Genomic DNA, 21,231 nt, shown 5'->3' with positions numbered 1-21,231 from the left:
CATGACTAATATGTGTGAACATGGCGACATCCACTACAAAGAGCAAGCTTCCAACACAAAGGAGAATGATAAAGGTACAGGAAGAGCCGGTGAAAACAAATGGCCAGAAGGCAGAAAAGGGTCATTTGTCCCACATGAAGATTCACAATTAATTTAAAAGGACTACTATCCTTTACACCTTTTTCTCAACCATCATAAGGTGGATGGATTTCATCTATGTACCATTTTTTATGTAATTTCCAGGCGATTCTGGGGATATAACATTCATCCACGTGCGACTCTGGGATCTGCAATGGCCAGTTAGACTAGGTTCCTCCCTGATCTGAACATGTTCCAAATGTGAGAGTTGGTGAGCACGTGGAAAATGAAATTAGGGGTATGCTTAATAATTTACATATTCATAACTGTTGTACTTTGTATGGAAACAGCAGAAAGGTGCCACATGGCCATGCTATTTGGTGCCACATTCCACATGGCCATGGATTTGGTGGTCCGCTTATCTAATTCCCCATGATCAGCTGAAACAGAAAATATGTTTAGTATGGCAGTTAATAGGAACATTATGAAATTGTGATACATAACTAGTTTTTGCCAAAAAGTTGAAAGGAGAACAAAGGGTGATTACAAACGGGAATTGCCATATGTTGGTCCAGACCCCTAAACCAATCCTGACTTGGAGGCTGGATTTGGGAGGAGAGAGAAGGGCAGCTGTCCAATCCTAGTGGCAGGGATTATTGCAGGGTACTTCCCCAAGATTGTAAAATTGGTGGTGTCATTGATGCTGTATAAGGGGGACTGCTCTAGGACAGTGGACGTAGAGAGACACACAAAAAACAGACAGACAGAAAGACAGGACAGAGAGGAGACAGACCATCAGGAAGGCTGCTGAAACCTACCATCTGACAGCTGTAAGAAGACACCAGAGGAGATTGCTGAGAGGTCATCTGGGTGGAGCTGTCTATTTCTAGGAAGGCCTCAAAGCTGACTGGGTCCTATGGTGGAGAGCCTATACATTAATTGGGTAATTCTTGTTGTCCAGCTGACCCTGACATCTTAAGGAAGAGGGGTGTCTTTGTTTTTAAATCAGACCAACCTTTTTATCCAGCTTCCCCAACACAGGTCTTTCAGTAAGGGTGTCTGAAATCCAAAACTCCCCAAAGCATTCCAATGTTTCTGTCTGACTTCCCAACATAGATCAAAGGAAGGGGAGGTCTGAAAAACAAACCGATAAATCACCCTGTGTTTATTTTAAACCAAAGGTGTGGGAAAAAAATCATAATTACCAATCTTGGAATCTTACTGCTAGCCTTTTAAGCCTGCAGGAAAATCAAAATTGCATAACATTATATAAGTGCTTTTGTTATTCATCAGCGTAATTATTTTGTGAAGTGAAATTTGCAGAAAGTGAAGAATTGTGATTGTGTTCTTTTTAACTCACCTTTGTGATTTATTTATGCTGAGAGAAGTTGATTGTGTTGTGCCATGGATAAAGTGTTTTTTGACATTTTCGTGCTAATTTCTATTACTTATAATTCAAATAAATACCAATATATTTCCTGTACACCGACCTGGTTGTTAGCTCATTGTAAGCTCAGGGGAGAGGGTACCAAGGGGCATTATATGTGTATGAGATAGGGCTAAAAAAGAATCTGTTAAACAGTTTGTTGCATAACCACGTGAGTGAGGAGGGAAGCAACTCCCTGTTTTGAGGGTGGCTTCTCAATAAACCATTACACATCACTGCAATGGGGCTATCTCACAGTTGACTTGGCGGTGCAGGGCATAAGTCATAAATGACATTGCTGCACTGGGCTAACTCATAGCTGGTATGGCTGTGCTCTGGCTAACTCATAGCTGATGTGGCTGCGCTAGGGCTAACTGACATGCTAAAAGCAGTGATGCATGGCTACAGAATGTCTACCTTTAAACCATTCTTGACTAAAGACGTTTGACAAGTGTAGGCAAAAATGTACTGTCCAGCATTACATCATAGAATTCCCTGAGTATGAGAGTCGAAAAAAACATATGACAAGACCAAGGAGGTTGGGTATAGAGGTTATTTGTAAGACCAACCTATTGAGGGAAATAGGGGAATGACAAACAGAATAAAAAGGACTGGATTACCTTACATATGTGGCTGAAACAGATGAAGGGAGAAACTTATAAATGAAGGATGCAATTGACAATGATTGGTACAAATCATCAAATTACTGATGGCATTCACCCAGGAAAGTCCATAGAAAAAGAAGAAGACCCATGACCTTCAATAGTGGTGTACTGTAGTATAGAGTAGCAGTGTAAAACTTGAGGCTAATTAGCTCTTGGAGGTGATTACTCATAAATAGTTAAGGGAGAACCTTCTGTTACTTGAGCCATAGAAATATAACCTCCCTTCCTATTACTCTTAAGGACAGGTCAGTAGGTTAGCTGACATGATGCAGAGTGTTTTTGCTTCCTGCTGATCACAGGTTCAAATGAGGGCAGGCAAGACTTGGCTTTCATGCCCTGCCGGGAAGATGGAACTGGCCCTTAATGATCCGCTAGCCTGAGCTAAGGCAGGCCCGAGCTGTAGATCGTTAAAGGCCATGTCCACCCTCCTGCAGGGCATGAAGGTCATTCACACCCTGGGGTTTGTCCAGGGTGCGAATTACTTTCACAAATGTTCCTCGTGTGATCCACACTGCTAGCGCAGCCTATCTCCCGATGGGAAATCAGAAAAAAAGAAAATCAAACATGGCCGCCGCCATATGGAAAAGGGACTAAGTCCCTTTTTCATGTCTATGATGGTGGCCAGACGGGAGGAGCCTCGGTCCTGCAGGTAAGTGGACGGGGTGGTGGAAGCAACAGGGAAATGCTCCCTGTTGCCTCCCCGCAATGAAGAAAGGTGAAAAGAAAAGTGCTACCCGGGGAATGGCCTCAGGTGGCTGGGATAGTGGGCAGTGATTGTGTATTCTTACCTGCTGTTCCAGCCACCTGATTGGCTGAGTGCCCTTGCCCGGGTGCGACTGATCATTGATCTTCCTGAAGCTGATGAAATTAGTACCACTGACTTAGAAAATAACTTTTAATATTTTGCAAGGAAACAATCCCATTTGTAGTTTGCGCAGTGGCAGACACATATGAAATAGTTTCTTGGGGTATTGGCCCAACAACAGTAGTTATTCCACAACTCTGTGGTACTCTATGAGTTTGAAAGGCTGAGTCCTCCTAGCCAATTAGAACATGTTATCAATGGATTGTATACATGTGCGTGCATTAGGCCAGTTAACCCACTGAGTTATCTTATTGGGCTATGGAAACATGCATAGTACTTTGCACTTCCCTTTGTGATGCTCTGATCCATGTGCATTCCCTTACCTTTGAAAATTACAGGGAGTTACGTGGTGATTTGGTGCTAGTGAACAAATGTCCTAGACCCTCACCCTCCCCCCCAAAACCCCTTGAAGGATGTTTGAGTGGTGCCTGAACATATTTTCAGAAAGTTCACCCATGCTTAGATGTGGCCCTCAGCATACACCTATAGTGACTATTTTGTGTTCCAGTTCTGATGGAAGGATACATCCTAAAGATGGCATATTGTAAATGAAACAATCAATCATGTTTGCAAGATAAAAATCAAGTAACTACCCTTTGATAAAGTAAGGGGAACATATTCTGCTTCATTTAGGAAAAAAGTGTGGCTGGAAAGTATTTTACGCAGGGCTTTAAGTGGGCTGGAGCTAGCTGGGGCCGAGTCCTGGCACTCTCCAGAAAGGGCTCCAGAGCAGGGTCCTGCCAGGGTCCAGCCCTGACTAGCCACTGCCACGTCGACACCTTAGCAGACAGTGTAGAGGCTACATGGTTACACAAGTTGCCTGCAGGTGTCAGCACTTTGGTTTAGAAACAAAGAAAAGGCATTGCTTTTTCTTTTTTTCTAAACTGAAGTACTGACACCTGCAAGCAGCAGGTGTAACCATGCAGTGTGGGCTGCCTGATGTCTATGTACTCAAACAGGAGGATGGCTGGAATGCCCAGCTCTCCTTTTGCTTTAGAGTAAACAGTCATCACCCAGCAGGAAGCCAATTGGCTTCATGCTGGGTGATGACTATTTACTATGAAACAAAAGGAGACCTGGACAATCCAGCCCTACTCCTGTTTCAGAGTACAGAGACATCAGCAGCAGGCAGACCTCTCATTTATGGACCCCGTGGTTAAAGCTTTGCCTACCAAGCCGCTCCTTGAATGAAAGGGCTGCCTGCTGCATGTGAGCTGGGGCACACTGGTGTCACACCTTTGGTGCACCCAGCCTCTTCTTTTGTTTAAAAGGAAAGGGTGTACTGGGTGCATCAAAGGTAATAATGCCATTGCGCCCCAGCTCTACTTCTTTTACCAGCCTACCCCTTATGCGAGGGGGCATGGTCTTCTTAGACCACACACCCTAACGAGAGCCCCCCTCGATTTCTAATCCCACTTAAAGCACTGATTTTACATATACACCCTACAATCAAAGTAATTACAGCATGTTTATGCATACTGTCATATATCCAACTAGCTATACCTAGCATATCATACACTGATCAAATGTTCGCTCTCTTTCTCTCTGCACTCTATAGCTTTCTCTTCACTCACTCACTCACTCACTCACTCACTCACCCCCCCTCTCTCTCTGCACTGGCGTGCCTTGTCTCACTCTGTGTGTGTCTCTCTTGTTGGTGCTGACTGGGACCTCGGGCCGGCTCATTCACACGCATCCACACTCACAAGGAAGAATACACGGAGACGCATCTGGTGCTTCTGAGGTTACGGCGGCAACTGCCACCCGGGACGCATTTATTGCAAACGCACGTGCGTGCGCACAAACGAGGCTCGCGCATTTGTACGCATAACTTACACTGCAACATCCCTCCTTTTCTTTAAACAGAAACAATTAACCCCATGTAACTTAAACTCCACCTGAGTCGTTCACCTCAGTGTGCTACCGACTCAGTCTCCTGAGTCCATGATGTAGTCCTTGAATCGCACCGGGGATTGTCGCCCCTGTCTCGTCGGGTACCGGCTGCTGCTTCCTTGGGTCGGCAGCGGTGCGACTTCGTTTGGCGGGAGGTCTGCCTGCATGTTGGCCTCGGGGATGCCTCCACTTGCCTCTGATCTTGAAGTCTCTTCAAGTACCCTCTCCATGGCACTCAAATCCACTTTCTTGAAGAAGGATTTGTTTCGGGTTACTGTTCCTCTTTCACTGGCCGCTGTTATTGTTGCTGCTTTGATGTGAGTTACCGTCCAGGGTTGTGGCTCATACGTAAGTGATAGTTTCCCCTCTGGGTGGCGGTTCTTGACCAGCATCGTGTCACCCACAGTCACCTCTTTTTCCTGTAGGCATCTCCTCTCACTCTCCTTCTCATTCCTGGTCACTCGTTCTTGCCGGATCCTGGCGTCGTCGATCACGCCTGGTGCACGTCCCTCCATTTCAGGAATTAGCCCTCTTGGGCAGCATCCGAACAGGGCTTCAGCTGGGGCAACTCCCGTCGATTGGTGGGGAGTGGTTCTATACTCGCGTAGGAATTCAAACAGGTTCCTTCTCAGTTCGCCCCCTGCATTCACCGAGATGCGGAATGTTTTGTTCAATGTCCTCATAAATGTCTCTGCTTCCCTGTTCGCCCTGGGCCATAATGGTGTTACCTTCCTGTGTTGTATCCTACTCTCCTCCAGGTACTTTGCAAACTGATTCCCTATGAACTGGGTTCCATTGTCCGAGCAGAGGATGGTCGGAAACCCGTGGGTTGCGAACATTTTCTCGAGGGCCAAAATGGTGTGATCACACGCGGTGGAGTCCACCAGCTCTACTTCGGGGTACCTCGACTACTGGTCTACTACGGCCAAGAAATACATCCCTCTGCCTGTTGAGGCAAAGTCTGTGTAGACTGTCCCCCAGGGGAGTTTGCTCCTGTCCATGGATTTTATGCGAGGCGCCCTTTCTGCTGGGCATGAGGCCTGACACGGTAAACATCTCCGCACATGTCCTTCCACCCGGTCTTCTAGATCGGGGAACCACACCTTTGGCTTCAGTCTCGCCTTAGTTTTTGCAGATCTCTGATGTCCAGTATGCGCCAGCTCAAGTACTCTGGGTACCAGTGCACAGGGAATAATTATCTGTCTGCCTTGTGTAGGCCTTCTTCTGAGATTGAGAATTTGTCTCTCACCTTCCACAGTGCCTGCAGATCTCTCTGCGCTCTCTCCTCCCGCCTTGCGTTGTTATTCAGGACCTCCTTCCACTCTCCGCTCCGGATGGCCGACTTTATTACTTTAAAAATTTCGTCATCGTTGGACTCTCTGGCGATGACCTCTCTTGACAGCGCCACCAGCATGGCCACTTCCATGATGTTATGTATGATCTCCTGACATGCCACAATCTTCCCTTGACCTTGCTCCCGTTTGGTGTTTGGGTGGCAGAACAGGTAGTCCGCAGGGTTGTTAGTCCCGGGCCTGTACAATAGTTTCACCCCATATTCTATGAGAGACAGCATCCAGCGTTCAATGCGTGGTGGAGGCTTCGATGACGCCCCGGCCATAGTGGGTATCAGCGGTTTGTGGTCAGTGACCACGACCACCAGCTTCCCCAGGATGTAGGGACGAAAGTGCCGGCAGCCCCACAAGATTGCAAGCACATCTCTCTCGATTTGGGAATATCTTCTTTCCTTCTCTGACAGTGCCTTGCTTGCATACGCGATTGGGCGCATGCTTCCTTGGGCGTCCGCCTGCATCAGTACGCCTCCCAACCCCACATGGCTGGCATCTACTACTATTTCCGATTCCACCGTGGGATCGAAGTATGCCATGGTGTCCTGATCAGATAACGCCTTCTTAATGTTTTGGAACGCTTCTTGTTCCTTTTTGTCCCACGTCCATGGCACATCATTCTTTGTTAGAGCATAGAGGGGTTCAGAGAGTGATGCAAGTCCTTTTATGAAGCGTGTACAGTAGTTCACCATTCCGAGGAAGCTGTGCACTTCTGCAGGAGATTTGGTAGCAGCGGTCTTGCGAATGTCACAAACTTTTTCCGGGTCGGGCGAGATCCCCCTTGCATGAAAGATGAACCCGAAAAATTCTATGCGATCCCGAAAGAACTCGCACTTGCTGCAATGCAGTGTCAGGCCTAGCTCGCTCTCATATGTTCCATTTCCGACGACGCAAACACCAAAATGTCGTCGCTCATGTTGAGCACTCCCCGTAGGCCCGCCAGCGCACCCCTTATCGTGTTCTGAAACACTTTGGCGGCAGAGGACACGCCAAAACGGAGTCGCTTGAATTGATAGAGCCCTTCGTGGGTGGTGAAAGTCGTTATGTACCGCAATTCCGGGTGGAGCTCAAGCTGATGGTACCCGGACCGCAGGTCTAACTTTGAAAAAACTTTGGCCTCCTGCAACTCACTTACAATATCGTCCAACGTTGGGGTAATGTGACGCTCTCTCTCTATTGCCGCATTGGGTAGCCGCATGTCCACAAAGATACATTCAGTGCCTGGTTGCTTTGGCTTGGGCGCTACTACAATTGGTGATACCCAGGTCGTGGGCCCCTCGACTTTCTCGATGATGTCCATCTCAATTAATGTCTGCAATTCTTTATCCACTTGCGGTCTGAGGTGAAAGGGTATCCTCCGGTGCTTAAGGACGGTAGGTCTTATCGTCTCGTCGATATGTAGGCGAACCGGTGCCGCTTTGAGCTTGCCCACTCCTTGAAAAATGTTCTCAAACCTGCTCAGGAGCTGTTCAATGTCCGCCTGATACACTGCCAGCGTAAAGTGGACCATGTTGAGGGCCTCTGACACTGCACAGCTCAGAAGAGAGTGGGGACTGAAGTCAGTTACATAGAAACGAGCCTTGATTGAATTGGGGCCATGTGTAACCGGTGCAACGAATACTCCTTGGATTGGCAGGGGTGTGTCGCCTCTGAACATGTAAATTCTCACCTTTGACTGGTCCAGCTGCGGTGGGCCCGGGGTGGCCACGTAGTGCTCCGTGGCCAGAACACACAGAGATGCTCCTGTGTCAATTAGGACTGGTACAGGGGTGTGCTTAATATCCACAACACAGGTGGGTTACCTCCTTTTCTTGGCTCACGTGGCGATATTCGATATGAAGAAGATTTCTTCATCGTCTTCTTCCTCCTCAGCGATATTTAGTTTCTGTGTGTCTTGCTCAAGCGTGGCTATGCTCCGCGGCCTCCTGAGATTACTCCCACTCGCCCTTGCGGGGCATCTGTGTATCATCACTGGAGCTGCAGCTCAGCACATTCTTGCGTAGTGGCCTGGTGTGTTGCACCTCCCACACACCCTTGACTTCGCAGGGCTGTCCTCAGCGTGTGGTAGGTCGTACCCGCAATATTGGCATACCGCTGGGGATCCCTGGGTAGGAGACACATCCTGGCGCTTCTGGCTCCAGCAGGATTTCGACAGGGTGGATTTCCCTAGGGTGAATGCCTCCTCCCCTTTGCTCTGGTGTGCAGCAGTGTCCATTTTCGCTCCCCTGCTTTCTGCTAGCTCATATATCCTGCCATTGTCTAAGATCTGGACTTATGTCATTCCCGGTTCTCGCAGGATTTGCCTCTGTAACTTACTGGAGCTGTATCCTTGTATCAGTTGGTTCCTGATCATCACCTCCTCATTGTCCCACCTGTATGTGCTCGACAGTTGACGCAGTCGTGCGCAGAACTGGTCCAGGGACTCATCGTCATGTTGTTTTTCCCCACACATCACGAACCTATCAAAGTCTAAATTCGACCATGGTGTGAAGTGATTCCGAAGAGCAGTCTTGACGGCTGCATAAGTTACCACTTGAATGTTTACAGATTCATAGATGCGTAGCACCTCAGTACCTGCGGAATACAGAAGCATAGCGACCTTCGCATCGTCATCATCTTCCCTTGTCGCTCTGAAGAACATGTCTAGCTTTTTAATCCATATGAGCCACGTGGGCCTGAAATTGGAGGGTGGGCCAGAGGTGTTGAACTCTGGCATGGACGCCAGAGAGCCATGCTGCTGACATGCCACTCTCGCAGGGGCCGCAGTCTCCCCATCTGTGTCACTCATTCTCGCAGGTCGCACAGGCACCTCACCCAAGTGACTGAGGCCGCAAACCTATTCTTCAGGAGTGACCCTTCATTGTAGACCATTGACCTGGACGTTCTGTCTGTGCTGTATGTAGGCTCCACCTTCAGTGACCCACTGGAGGTGGGCCTCTAGCCTGGATTGCTGGCTCTTCATTTCTGGCATTGAAGAACAGGGCCCCACAGGCCAAAATTGCAGCTCTCCGACCTGGAGAACCACGAAGGTTCCAAAAATGTGTGTTTTTTTTTTCTAGCCCGTGGGCAGCGCACACCACCCTCGCTGGGCCGCAACTGTGCAACGAGCCGAATCCAAAATGGCCGACCATCACAGCGTCGGGTTCAGGCCACGTCGGAGGAAGGATTAGTGATAGTTACGCTCACGCGCGCAACTATGATCCTCCCGCGAGCAGCCGTCCTCGTCGCCAATGTTGGTGCTGGCTGGGGCCTCGGGCCACCTCATTCACACGCATCCACACTCACATGGAAGAATACGCAGAGACACGTCTTGTGTTTCTGGCAACTTTCGCCCGGGATGCGTTTATTGCAAACGTGCATGCGTGAGCCCAAACGAGGCTCACGCATTCGTACGCATAACTTGCACTGCAACATCTTTCTATGTGGGTGAGAGTTGCATTGTCGAGTCGAGTGTTAGGAAAACGGGTCTAAAGTCTTTCTTTACCACAAAAATGAGAACGAGAAGTACCCCCACGACTGCTTCACCCCTTCCTCTCAGCTCCATTTTCACTGTGCTATGTACATCCGCGTAATCAACAGTTTAAAACGGACTAGACGGGACACAGTGACACAGATGCAGAAATTACGCTTTATGTTTCCTTTTTAATAAGAAAAAGCCTTTAGCACCCACATCTTCAAATTGCAGGTGTTATTTGTATCCCGCCGCGGGTGGACCAACCCTGATGTTAATGGAACCGCAGATGTCCATGTTATATGCCCTACCTATGCTGGGTACCTTAACTTTGTCAGTAGACCGCTTCCAAAATGGTGGGCCTGCCCCCCCATCCACCTGGATTATGTGTCATGTCGCCTCATTACTACTCAATCCTTCCTGGAGCAGGTTTTGGTGTGCAAGAAAGATTCCATTCAGTATAAGGGACATATTGCCAGGGTGTAAACAAGTCAGTAACAATGGACGGCTGGGACAAACTCTTTCTTCTGGTGTGTGTTAAATGGGCCTCCATGGCAGCGCAACAGGCTTCTAGCCCCATAGGTCATCTGAGCTGTGCGCAATAATGCCAAATCTTCCAAATCCGGAAGTGATCTGCCAGGGTATTAATCCACTGTAACCTCCAGTGATGGTCCCTGGACAGCAGCAGGAGAAAGAAGTCCTAAGTAACAAAAACCCCAAAGCAGGAAAAGGTGAGTTGGATTTAGGAAGGACAATTGGAAGTGATGTTCTGCTGCAGTGCAGAGCATTATGATTGCTGGCCATGACTTCCGAACTCGATACAGTCTTGCCATTGCAAAACGTACTCAATTAGGAGACACCAACCTATGGGTTAACCACACCATACCGAGTGCAACAAGTAACAAAGTAATTTAAATTCCTGTGCAACCATAGGTGTTCCCTCGCTGTTACTTGCTTAGTATGAACATGTACAAGCTCCTTGCAAGAATAAATACCAAAAGTGTGCTCCTGCTTGGCTTGCCCATGATTTGGACCATTGTCCAGGGAGAAATGCATCCAGTTGAGGCTTTGCCGAAAACAATAGTGTTGACCAGTGTTTATTGAATCATCATCATCTGGATAATAGCTCGCCCATGGCCAGTGTAAGGCGGCCTGCGCCTTAGCTATGTCGGCAGAAATGCTACATGTAGAATGGCCCACCAGAACTTCCCAAACTAAGCATGTTTGACACCAGGGTATGTGCACGGGTTGACCCAGGGAAACTATCTAGTTGTCCAAGATGTTTATATGATAAGGTATTTTTTTTAATGGTCTTGGATTGCCCGGTTGTGTGCCAATTTTAGAGTGAGTTAACTGAGTTGAATGGAGAGGTCCACAGGATATTATTAATTGCTGGGTTTGTTAAAATGGAAGAAAGGTCAGAGGTGCTGGCAACGTTCACCAACTTGGCATTTGTTTTAGCAAAAAGATGGATTGCCATGTTTTGGAAATCCAAGAACAGCCATTTATTTAATTTTATTGGTCATTTATTCTGAGCCTAAACGCATGTGTCTCAAGGTGCAACAAGGCAAGTGGGGGCGGAACGTCCCACTAAGCCTTGTACATTCGGATCGTGCAAGTGCAGGTTATTTACAACGCTGTTAATCCCGAGAGTGGTTTCAAGCACAGATCCGAGACTCGAACCTGTGTTGCTCAGCGTGGTCTTGCTTCCAAGACCCATGCATTGCCACAGAGCTATCCTCCATGTGTTTGAAAGTTAGATCAGACACCTAAATTTGTGGCTCAGGGCAGAGGTGTAGGGTCTAGAAAACTGAGACAGATAAGGAGGACCAAATCATTTGCACTAGACTGTGGGGCATTGGTAATGTGCGTACCTTTCTGACCCAACAGCACCTTGAGCTTAAATGATACAGGGCCATGTTTGGCTAGTCAGACCATCCATCTTATAGCGATTTTGCACTCGCCGGAAAATATAGTGCAACATTTCTCATTTTTAAATGTGCCACAAAGTTTTTGAAAGGCCACTAAAAGGTAGAAGTTCTAGTATTTTACCCATCTGCCACTTATAATTAATCTGATCGACAAAAATCCTGCTCAATTTCTGATATCCAGTAGCAACAAAATCATTGGCCCAAAGGTCCATACATCATTTATATGAAGGAACTCCCTTTGTGAGAGACTGTTTTCAATCCAGAGGCACAATAAAGGCATTAGAAATGGTGTTGTTCTCTATTAAGCATAAATGCCACAGCATTTACATATTTGTACTGCAAGATTAACTTTTTCTTGCCACTAAATTTGGAAATCAATACTGCAATATCCTGGGGGCTCGGCCGGTGATCCAACGTGAGAAGTATGCCCTAGGCGGGAGTGAATTGAATAGCGGACGTGGCTTTGGGGTGTAGGAGATTGGTGACGTCCCTCAATGGGCTTGTGCTTGGAGTACTGGCTCCTGAACGTATTGTAATATTCCCCTAGTAGAATACGCTATAAGGAATTGGTGGTTCGAAATGAATTTCGAAATAATGTGAACAGTGCAACCGGCTTACTTTGGGGTATTCCCATTGATAGTGTTGTATTTCATTATATGTTAACTACATGATTTAATAAACTTTTGTAAATCATTATTTTAAAAAAATGAGTCATCTTCGTCACAGGGGTAGACAGAAGCATGATGTGTTTTTATAAAACTCTAAATAAACAAATGAATACAGTTCAGGAAGGTGGTCAAGATCCTCCTCTTCAAGGAATGGCTCCTCCTTAACACTTAGGTCCACACATCCTGCAATTCCCACCCTACCTGAGCCTGGGTGATCTGCTGCCCAACCATGTTCTCAGGCGGTTGCCTGTAAATCTCTAGCTATCAAATTGCCACCCCTCCCTCTCCTCCGCTGTTGATAGCTCCCCGCTCCCTTCTGTCTCAGCTTCCCTCACTGGGTTCTTCCCCCTATGATTGTAGAGTGCTCTGGTGCTTCCCAAAGCTCGAACCCGGTTGCATAATGACACCACGGGGAAGAAGCAGCTAAAACATAAGGCGCTGCTGAGCCCCCTCAGTCGGTCATTCGAAGCATTGGATCCATTTTAATTTGAGGTGTAAAATAGAAAAGTACTTTGTACCCTTATCTACTGTCTGCCCTAGACAAACCTAGTACGTCACCACTGCAACACGCTGCAAAGTACGCACAGCACATCACATCAAAGGTGAAAGTCTTTTCAGTGAATGTGAAATTAACCTCCTCAGCAAACTCTCCTATACACACCAATTGTTCCAAATACCCTAAATAATGTTACATTTTAAAACATTTCCCACAACACTTTCAGGTTGTTCAGGCTAATGCTTCAGTCGAGCTCTTTTTTAGTATTGTGAGGGGGGAGACAGGAGCCAAGTTTTCCACGGATTGCACTGGGTTTTAAATAAACTCTACAGTTGCACAGCCTCAAATGAATACTGAAAATGATATAAACTCTACAGCTGCAGTCTCAGATAAATAGTGAAAAATTTGGCCAGTCCAGTTAAAAACCAGCATTGACAAAGCCAACAGTTTTGGCTGGTTTATAGGTATTAGGCATTCGGCCTTTGACAGCTCAGCTCGCATAGGCCCATGTTTGCCATCCTATGGGCAGTAGTATCATTATGGGAGAAGATGATGAATGCCTTTGTCATGCCTACACAAAAGTCAAAACGGTTAGCTTGGCCAATGCTTGTTCGCGCATGACAACTCCCCGAGTCCTGTCCTCCTGTCCTTGCATGCAGACTGCATGCTATGCTGCTCCATCTTAGCTCTGCGGAAGGAGGAGCCAGTCGACACGGCTTGCGGTTCGTTGGGCACTTTGCAGCCATTTTGATACAGCACAGCATTCCGCAGTGACGGATGACAGATTCACAATAACGGCACGTGCATGCAATTGTACTGATGACGTGCAGGCATCAGCACGTGCAATGGCACCACAAGTATGAAGTTTGTGCGCAAGAGAGGGATGCCAATAGAGAAAGTGTGCAGCCAGTGAAGTTTAATAGCTGACCCAAACGCTTCCCCCACATATTTACAGTGACCGCCACACTCAGGATGGGGGTGAATGCCTATTTCGGGGGTTATCAGACTTGCATAAAAAGGAAGACAGGGATATTCCCGCTGGCACAAGGCTTCTAAATATTTGCTTCCAAAGTCATTTGTGCCCAAAAGTTTAAGCATTCAAGTGTTCTGAATTCCAAAATATGCAATGGCTTCCATTTTGTTTGAGTAAAGTGATATATTCAATCTGATACATTTTATTAAAGCAGAGATGTTGATACGTCCTAGCGTTCAAGCATACACAGTGTGGGTCAGTGTTGTATTTGCAGTGTTGGGCCACATTCAAACGTGTTGCTAAGCTGAACAAAACAAAGGGTTCATTTTATAAGCCCAAGAGCGGTAAAGCAAGGCGTAAAACTGTGTACGTCTTCCTTTACCGATCCACTTATTTCCGTTCTGTTTGAAGGCATGGTAAGAGCATAAAAGCGTAAGAGCCATTTCCGCTGTGCATTCCTGCTCCGTCTCCAAAAAGCACATGGTGTAAGGTTGGCGTGAGTTTTCGTGCTGGCTGGAAGCTGCTTGCACTGAGCACCTGCCGAAATCAGAGGGATTCCTGTTCCATGTCATTTCGCCGACCCCCTTTCTTTCCAACGGCTGTTTTGCTGCGAGAGTTTTGCTGAAAAACATCATCGAAATTTGTTTTTCCATATTTTTGGGGGTTCCCCTCCAAAGCCCCCTTTAATTTAATAATTGTTTTATTTACCTTCGCTCCAACCCTTTATCTACCCTTTCCCACCCCCCCACCTCCCCAAAATGTTTATGCAAATTTTTGGCAAAACTCCCAAGGCAAAACACACATCCGAAAAACGGGTGTCAGCAAAAGGATGCGATACCGCAGATTCCATAGGAATCCAGTTAAAACGCTATCTGAAAAGTTCCATTGACAGGCAGCATTTGTATTTTAGACAAAACAGAGCAAAACATGAAAGAAAAAAGATAATTTTGATTGTTTTTATTCATTATTTTAGCACTGCGTTTTGTAAAAGTTGAAAATTGCATGCAAGGGTCTCAACAGCATATGAATACAGGACTGGGAACCAAAAGAGGCCCTGGAAATAATGGCAGGGAACCACAGGAAACCTTGGAAATAATGTTCAAAGTGGCCCCACATTACACATTGTCAGCAAGCCCAACTCTTTTCCTATAAACAAATTAGGAAATCCCACATAAAAGAGGCCATGGGTGAAGAGGCCTACCGGGAAATCTCCAGAGTGCCCTATAGGCCAGTCCACCCCAGCTTAGAGGTTCAATGCATGCAATTATATTGTTACTAAATGACTCACTAACATTGGTAGTGAGGACTCCATCAGTTCATATTGACATAAAGCTAGATTCCAAGAGTCAGTGACACGTTTTGGCGCTTTCATTCCTCTGTCACTCACTAATATCAATATTCATATATGCAAAAATAAATGCATGAAAGCATTCTTGTGGCTGTGCTATGGTAAAATGAAGTGTGCGCGGCAGAAATTAAAACAGTTAAAGTCGTCGCCATCCTTATAGATACCTGACAATTTTTCTCCTTTCTCCTACACGCCCCACCCACCTCCCCCGCCACACCCTGAACAATAGGAAGTAAAAATACTCTCATAAAAACAATATGGAAAGGTGGCTGAAATGAGCCCCCGCACCAGCTTGCCCCCCCCCCCCCACACAGCTCCAAGGATATGTTTGGATCAGTGGCGCCAGCAGAGCCATGACACAGGAGGGGGCTGTTAATAGTATTACTGCCTGGACTGTACAGGAAGTCGCAGCACAAAAACACACCCATGGATGTTCAAGAATAAGTGCAAAGAAGTATGGATTACAAAAGGATATCCATTATAGAGTCCAGATATATGTAGACTCGCCTACAAAAGACCCTATTGGGAGGGGGAATTCAGTTTGTACCCTTTCAAAAATAAGTGGGTCCCCTACGTCAAATAATGTGGAGTAAAATGCTCCCGCCCCACAATTTTACCTGGAATCCTGCCCGCTGCCCTAGGGTTTCTTACCATGAAGCAATGCCCGAACCCGCAATGCAAAAAGTATCAAAGTGGGTCCCTTTTTTGACCCATGTGGGCCAGTTTCATGTTACTTCCCCACGCGGCTAGTAGTTTTGACCAGTGTTACTGAATAAATATGCTTTAAAATGTACAATTTGCAGCATCGCATTTTTTCAAAAATCACCCCCTTGGGTACTACTAACAGTCTGCCACAAAAGGAATGAATTGCCATTTGCAACGGTGGGCCACTTTTTCTTTGCTGCCCGAGACAATTGTATGCCCCAGTCGACCCTGCGCCTGAATTTTCCAAACTGAGCAACAGCAGCCGGACCAAATATCTCCGGGCCGCCGCCTACCAGCCGATCAGCGGATCAATTAAAATTGCTAAAATGATGGCCGATCCGATCCACGAAAGCACAATCAGCTGCTCAGACTAGGCCCTGCTTCAGGCGCGGGGTGGACACGGAGTTAATCGCGCCAGGATAAACAGGGCTCACATGAAAAGCGCGCGAGATCTCCAGTGACAGCGCGTTTAATGGGATTACACCTGCAGTTACCACACAGGCCGATCCTGCCGGATCACTCCCTCGATATCCCCCGCGGGGCGCCACTTCCTCGTCTCGTGCTTTCTTTATCGCAGCCATCTGTCTCCCCCCTCAGCCCCCCTCCGCCCCATTATCCCCCCTCCTAAGCCCACCGCTGAAGTATGGAAGAGCACGGGGTGCCCCGATTCCGAGACGCATGGGAAGAAAACTCGTGCTTTTCATACGTTGGCGAAGCAATGGCAGCTTCGCCCAGTCCTTAAATTGGCCCCATTCTCGGGGGGGAAAAAAACACCAGAGAACATTGGGAAGCGGCCAAATTCTGTTGTTAGAAAAAAAAGTAGAGAAATGGTATACAAAAAAAATGAAATGGGCTGGCACGAACAAAGGGCGATATTGCATAAAGTTGGCAATGGGCAACCATGGCGCCATTCTGTTTTGCACAATATTTGATGCGTCAAGAATATAGAATGGGTCAAACCTGCCTTTGGTTATAGACAGGGGTGGACTGTGAACCAAAAGAGGCCCTGGAAACAATTTCCAAAGTGGGCTCAAATTACACATTTTCAGCCAGCCTGAGCCTTTTCCTATGAGAACATGTGGAAATAAAATAGGTTAACACACAAAAGCGGCCCAAGGTGCAGAGGCCTACCAGGAAATCTCCTGAGTTCCCTATAGGCCAGTCCAGGCCAGTCCAGCCCTGGTGATAGACCCGCTACATGAAGATTTTCCAATAGAGGATGAAGAATACAGGGTGAAAAGATGGTGTACTGTGCTTGGTGCTAATGTATTGGGGCCCAGTTAAACCAGTCTCCAACAAGCAGCCTGTGTTTAGTTGCTACAGCCGTAAGACTGGTAAGGGAGCTCTTTTAGGTGGATACCCCCAGTGGCCCTGGATCACCAGGGGGCCAGCCCCAGAGGCAGTCATGCAACTGCACCCCTGGGCAATGGCTTAGTGAGATCAATAGCCAGTCTGCCTGTGGGCCCCAAACCGCACAGAATCTGTCGTCTACTCAGTCACGCTTTTCACATTTGAAAAGTTGACAAAAATGAGTTTGCTCCATTCCTTACTAGATAAACAGCCAGGTGTTGGTGCCAAAAGGTGCAGCGTTCAGCCCCCGGGACCCAGGTCTAGTTTGCAGGCAGCAGGCTGGGCTCATCAGAATCTCACTGCCCCTGCCCTAACGCTACCACTGACCGCTACCTTAGTTTGTTCTGTTCTCCGACCTGCGCAAAACTGCACTTGATATGGCCAAGGAAGTGTCGATAGCTATGCAACAGTGTGGGGATTCGTTTTGCCTGAGCACATGCCACTTATCTGCCTGCTTGAACGTTTTGCTGGCCAACAGTGAGAGGCTCATGTCCTTTCTTTTAATTACATTTTCTTCTGGTCAAAACAGTAAACACTATGGGCCCGATTCATGGAATATTTTCCTGGTGCAAAGTGACTTTGCACGGCTGAAAAGTGACTTTGCACTGCCGACACAAACCCTGATTCATGGAACCGTGCACAGTGTATTTTTGCAGTGCAAAGTCCGGGCAAAGTCAGCGCATAGTCTTTTTTTGCAGTTCAAAATGACTGTGCCCGGACTTTGCACTGCAAAAATACACTTTGCACGGTTCCATGAATCAGGGTTTGTGTCGGCAGTGCAAAGACACTTTTCAGCAGTGCAAATTCACTTTGTACCAGGCAAATATTCCATGAATCGGGCCATACAGATTCATCCCAACTATCCCTATATCTCAGTCAGCCTTATGTTTTAAGTTCCCTACTTGTGATTTAAGTCTGTGGCCTCATTACGACTTTGGCGGCATGGCTGCCGCCAAAATCTGGTCCGGGTCCGGATTCCCAGAATGGGGAATTACCGGGCCATTCTGAGTTCAGAGGTACAGGTAATTCCTCCCTTCAGGAACCCGGGCCGGGACCTTCGCCATTCCCAAATCAGCCCCCAAAGGGCTGAATGGGCATGGGAGAGGGAGCAAACAACGGGCCAATTACGAGCAGCCCGTTGTTTGCTCCCTCTTCCCCTCGCGGGACCCGCTCTGTATGTCTGGTAAAACCAGACGTGCAGAGCGGGTCCCGCGAGGGGACCTCGTAATCAGGAGGTACGGGGTTGACGGCGCCGGCACCTTTACCGGTGCCGTTAACCCCTTACCGCCTGACTTATAATGAGGCCCTGTATGTTTTAGCGCCCCCTCTCCCACTTTCCCCTTTTCCTGTTTTCTTTGATCTCATTCCCTTCTTAACATACATACCCCAGCATGGCTGCCACCCAGGGTGTGCACAATTTGCCGGTACAGTGGTATGCAAACTTTTTTTATCCTGAGCTCCCCAAGACCAAAAATATTGTCAAGCCCCCTTGAGTAAAAATGTAAACATAGTGTGGCCAAGCCATATCCGCTTATATTTACTTTTGAAAGCAATCACCCATCTCCTTTTTTGAAGAGCCTTGCACGACACACAGCCATCCTTTGGGCTCCCGCTGGGGGTGGGGGGCAGCCCAGGGCCAAAGTGCACAGTGCTCAATACTGAGGGAGGATGCCAGGATCTCCTGAAACATGCAAAATCAGGGTCTTGATTCCTTAAACTGGTTTGGTAACGAGAAGTTATGCTGCAGTGTACTGCACTGTACTGGGTGCACTGCACTGTACAGGGAGGTTTTACAACCACACCACCAATTGCCCAGCTCAATAATGGCATGTATGCTGACTGAGCAGCGTAACTATATCATTTTATAGCAAATGCCAATCAAGATGGCATTGCACAATTGGCCATAAGGGGGGCAGTTCATACAGTCCGAGCCCCAGAAAACAGCACAGAATGAAAGGTGAGAGTGTAGTAGAGCTGACTGAAGAGCGCCTGCAGAGGTTTCATCACCATGCTACTGCCGTGGCTTCTGCAAATGTCGCTGCTTAGCTAATTGAAAGTGAGAGGCGATAGTAGGTTGTGGAGCACCACATACAGGGGCAAGTGCAGGAATCAGGGCATATGCCCCCCTCTTTGAGGGACTGTGCTAATGCAGTCTGGGACATGAACTTGCACCACCCTTAACAGGCAAGCAGGGATGTCAATTCACCAAAATGCCAGGGGTAGCGGAAGTAACATCACACGACCCTTGATCTCAGGTGACATCATAAAATGTGATGTCCTCTGACCCCACCCCGAAGTGACATCACGGGAAGCAATGGAACACAACCTTTTACCCCTTGACAAAACAGGAAGTGGCATCACATATCATTGTGTCTAAGTTCACTGTGAAAAATATGGTTACAGTATCACTGTCCAAGGCCAAACGATGATTGTTATATAACATAGCACTTACGCTTAAGCGCTTCATATAGAACAAATATGCATACAATATCACCCACCCTGTGTTGGTACTCATTTATCAACCTCAGCAGGAAGAACAGCTGCCGGGAATCGAACCTGTAATGTGCAGACCACACACACATTGCAGCAGCGAGCACTCTACCCACTGAGCTATCTTACTGGCTTTAGCTACCAGAAAACCAGCCACTCCAGAAACAAAGACTCGCATGCTGCTGGCCACAGCCCAGGAACATCAATTAAACATGTTTTCAAAAAAACTTTTTTTAGGGATAGCAAGGAAGATCTCAGGGGTAGCAAGGGAGAATTCAGGGGTCGCAGTTGCGACCCCTGGATACCCCTAAATGACATCACTGCAGGCAAGCGTAGCAGAGAAAAGGAGTGAAAGGGGATGTGTGCAGGCCAGGGCTTCACTGCATGCTGTGAACATGTTGACAGCCTCAAACCTACTGTCACGTATCCGTTGGCATTAGATATCAACAGGTATTTCAGCTTATAGATTATTCCAAATCCTCAAACAAATACAGTAATGCTGGGAGAAGACAGATTAGCACATTAAGAAAGCACCACACCCACTGTTCAATCTGCCTCACTGCCTCCCCACATGCAGGCATCCATCCCCAGAGCGTGGTACCAGTTTGCAGGGAAAACTGTCTAATTCATTTCACCACCAATGGGGCACAAACGATGGAAGAAATTATGCCACTTCACCCTGAATTAGCGACAGAACTCCCACAAAGCTGTTGAGTTTGTGGCGGGTAGGATTGGCTGTTATGGCAGGGGATTGTGAATGTTGTGACTAGGAATGGGGTACTATTGGCCTTAATGGCAGGGTATTCGGGGCTGCCATACTCTTCACCGACTTGTCAAAAATGGCTTCACAGAAATGGGACGACCACTTGTGGCTCAAAAAAGGTATCACGACAGACAAGACTCTGATACTAAAATAAGAGAAATGCCAATCATCGTTGAGCGTGGAACGTTGGACAGAATGAATGGTGGATCACAGTCTTATCCCTATTGGGCCTCATGCGGTCATTCCTTTGCTGTGAGCCATTTATGACAAGTTGTTGAAGATTATATCAATTCCAAATAGCTGGACAGAATCAACATCAAAATATGAGGTTGCGAGGATCCATTTGATGAAATCTGAGACCAATTCTTGGACCTCGACACATGATTGATCTGCCCCCATTTGGGGTGAAAGGGGTCATGCTATACACAATTCGGGGAGTCCGGGGCACGGCCTAACCCCGGTGCTGATTGATCCACTGTGCACACAGTGCTAGGTGATGAAGAAGACACCTAGAAAACAATTCTTCTGTAGTCTGAAGGGACTCTTATACAGCTGTGCTTCACCAAGGTATTATTCTGTGACTACATGCCTCTCCTTTCTTATCGCAATCTTATGCAAACGCACAACTTAATCACAATATCTTGGATGGCTGTAGGAAGTTTGACTTATGCGTTGGGGCTGAATGTTTGCAGGGTAGGATTGAGGGTTAAAAACTATAGCTCGAAGGTAGTGTACTTTCATTTGAGTTCTAGTTAGTAGTATGTTGTTTTGTTGATTTATTTT

At 47.2% G+C, this 21,231-nt stretch overlaps 1 protein-coding gene across 1 annotated transcript in view; it reads left to right on the top strand.

Moving 5' to 3' along the window:
- Positions 1–21,231, top strand: part of WNT8B (Wnt family member 8B) — a 659,832-nt gene that overhangs the window by 311,669 nt on the left and 326,932 nt on the right. The window lies entirely within an intron of this gene.

Source organism: Ambystoma mexicanum, chromosome 8 (genome assembly GCF_040938575.1).
Source record: "Ambystoma mexicanum isolate Mex_15411 chromosome 8, UKY_AmexF1_1, whole genome shotgun sequence".
Taxonomy (NCBI): domain Eukaryota; kingdom Metazoa; phylum Chordata; class Amphibia; order Caudata; family Ambystomatidae; genus Ambystoma; species Ambystoma mexicanum.
This window is presented reverse-complemented; position numbering and strand designations above follow the sequence as displayed.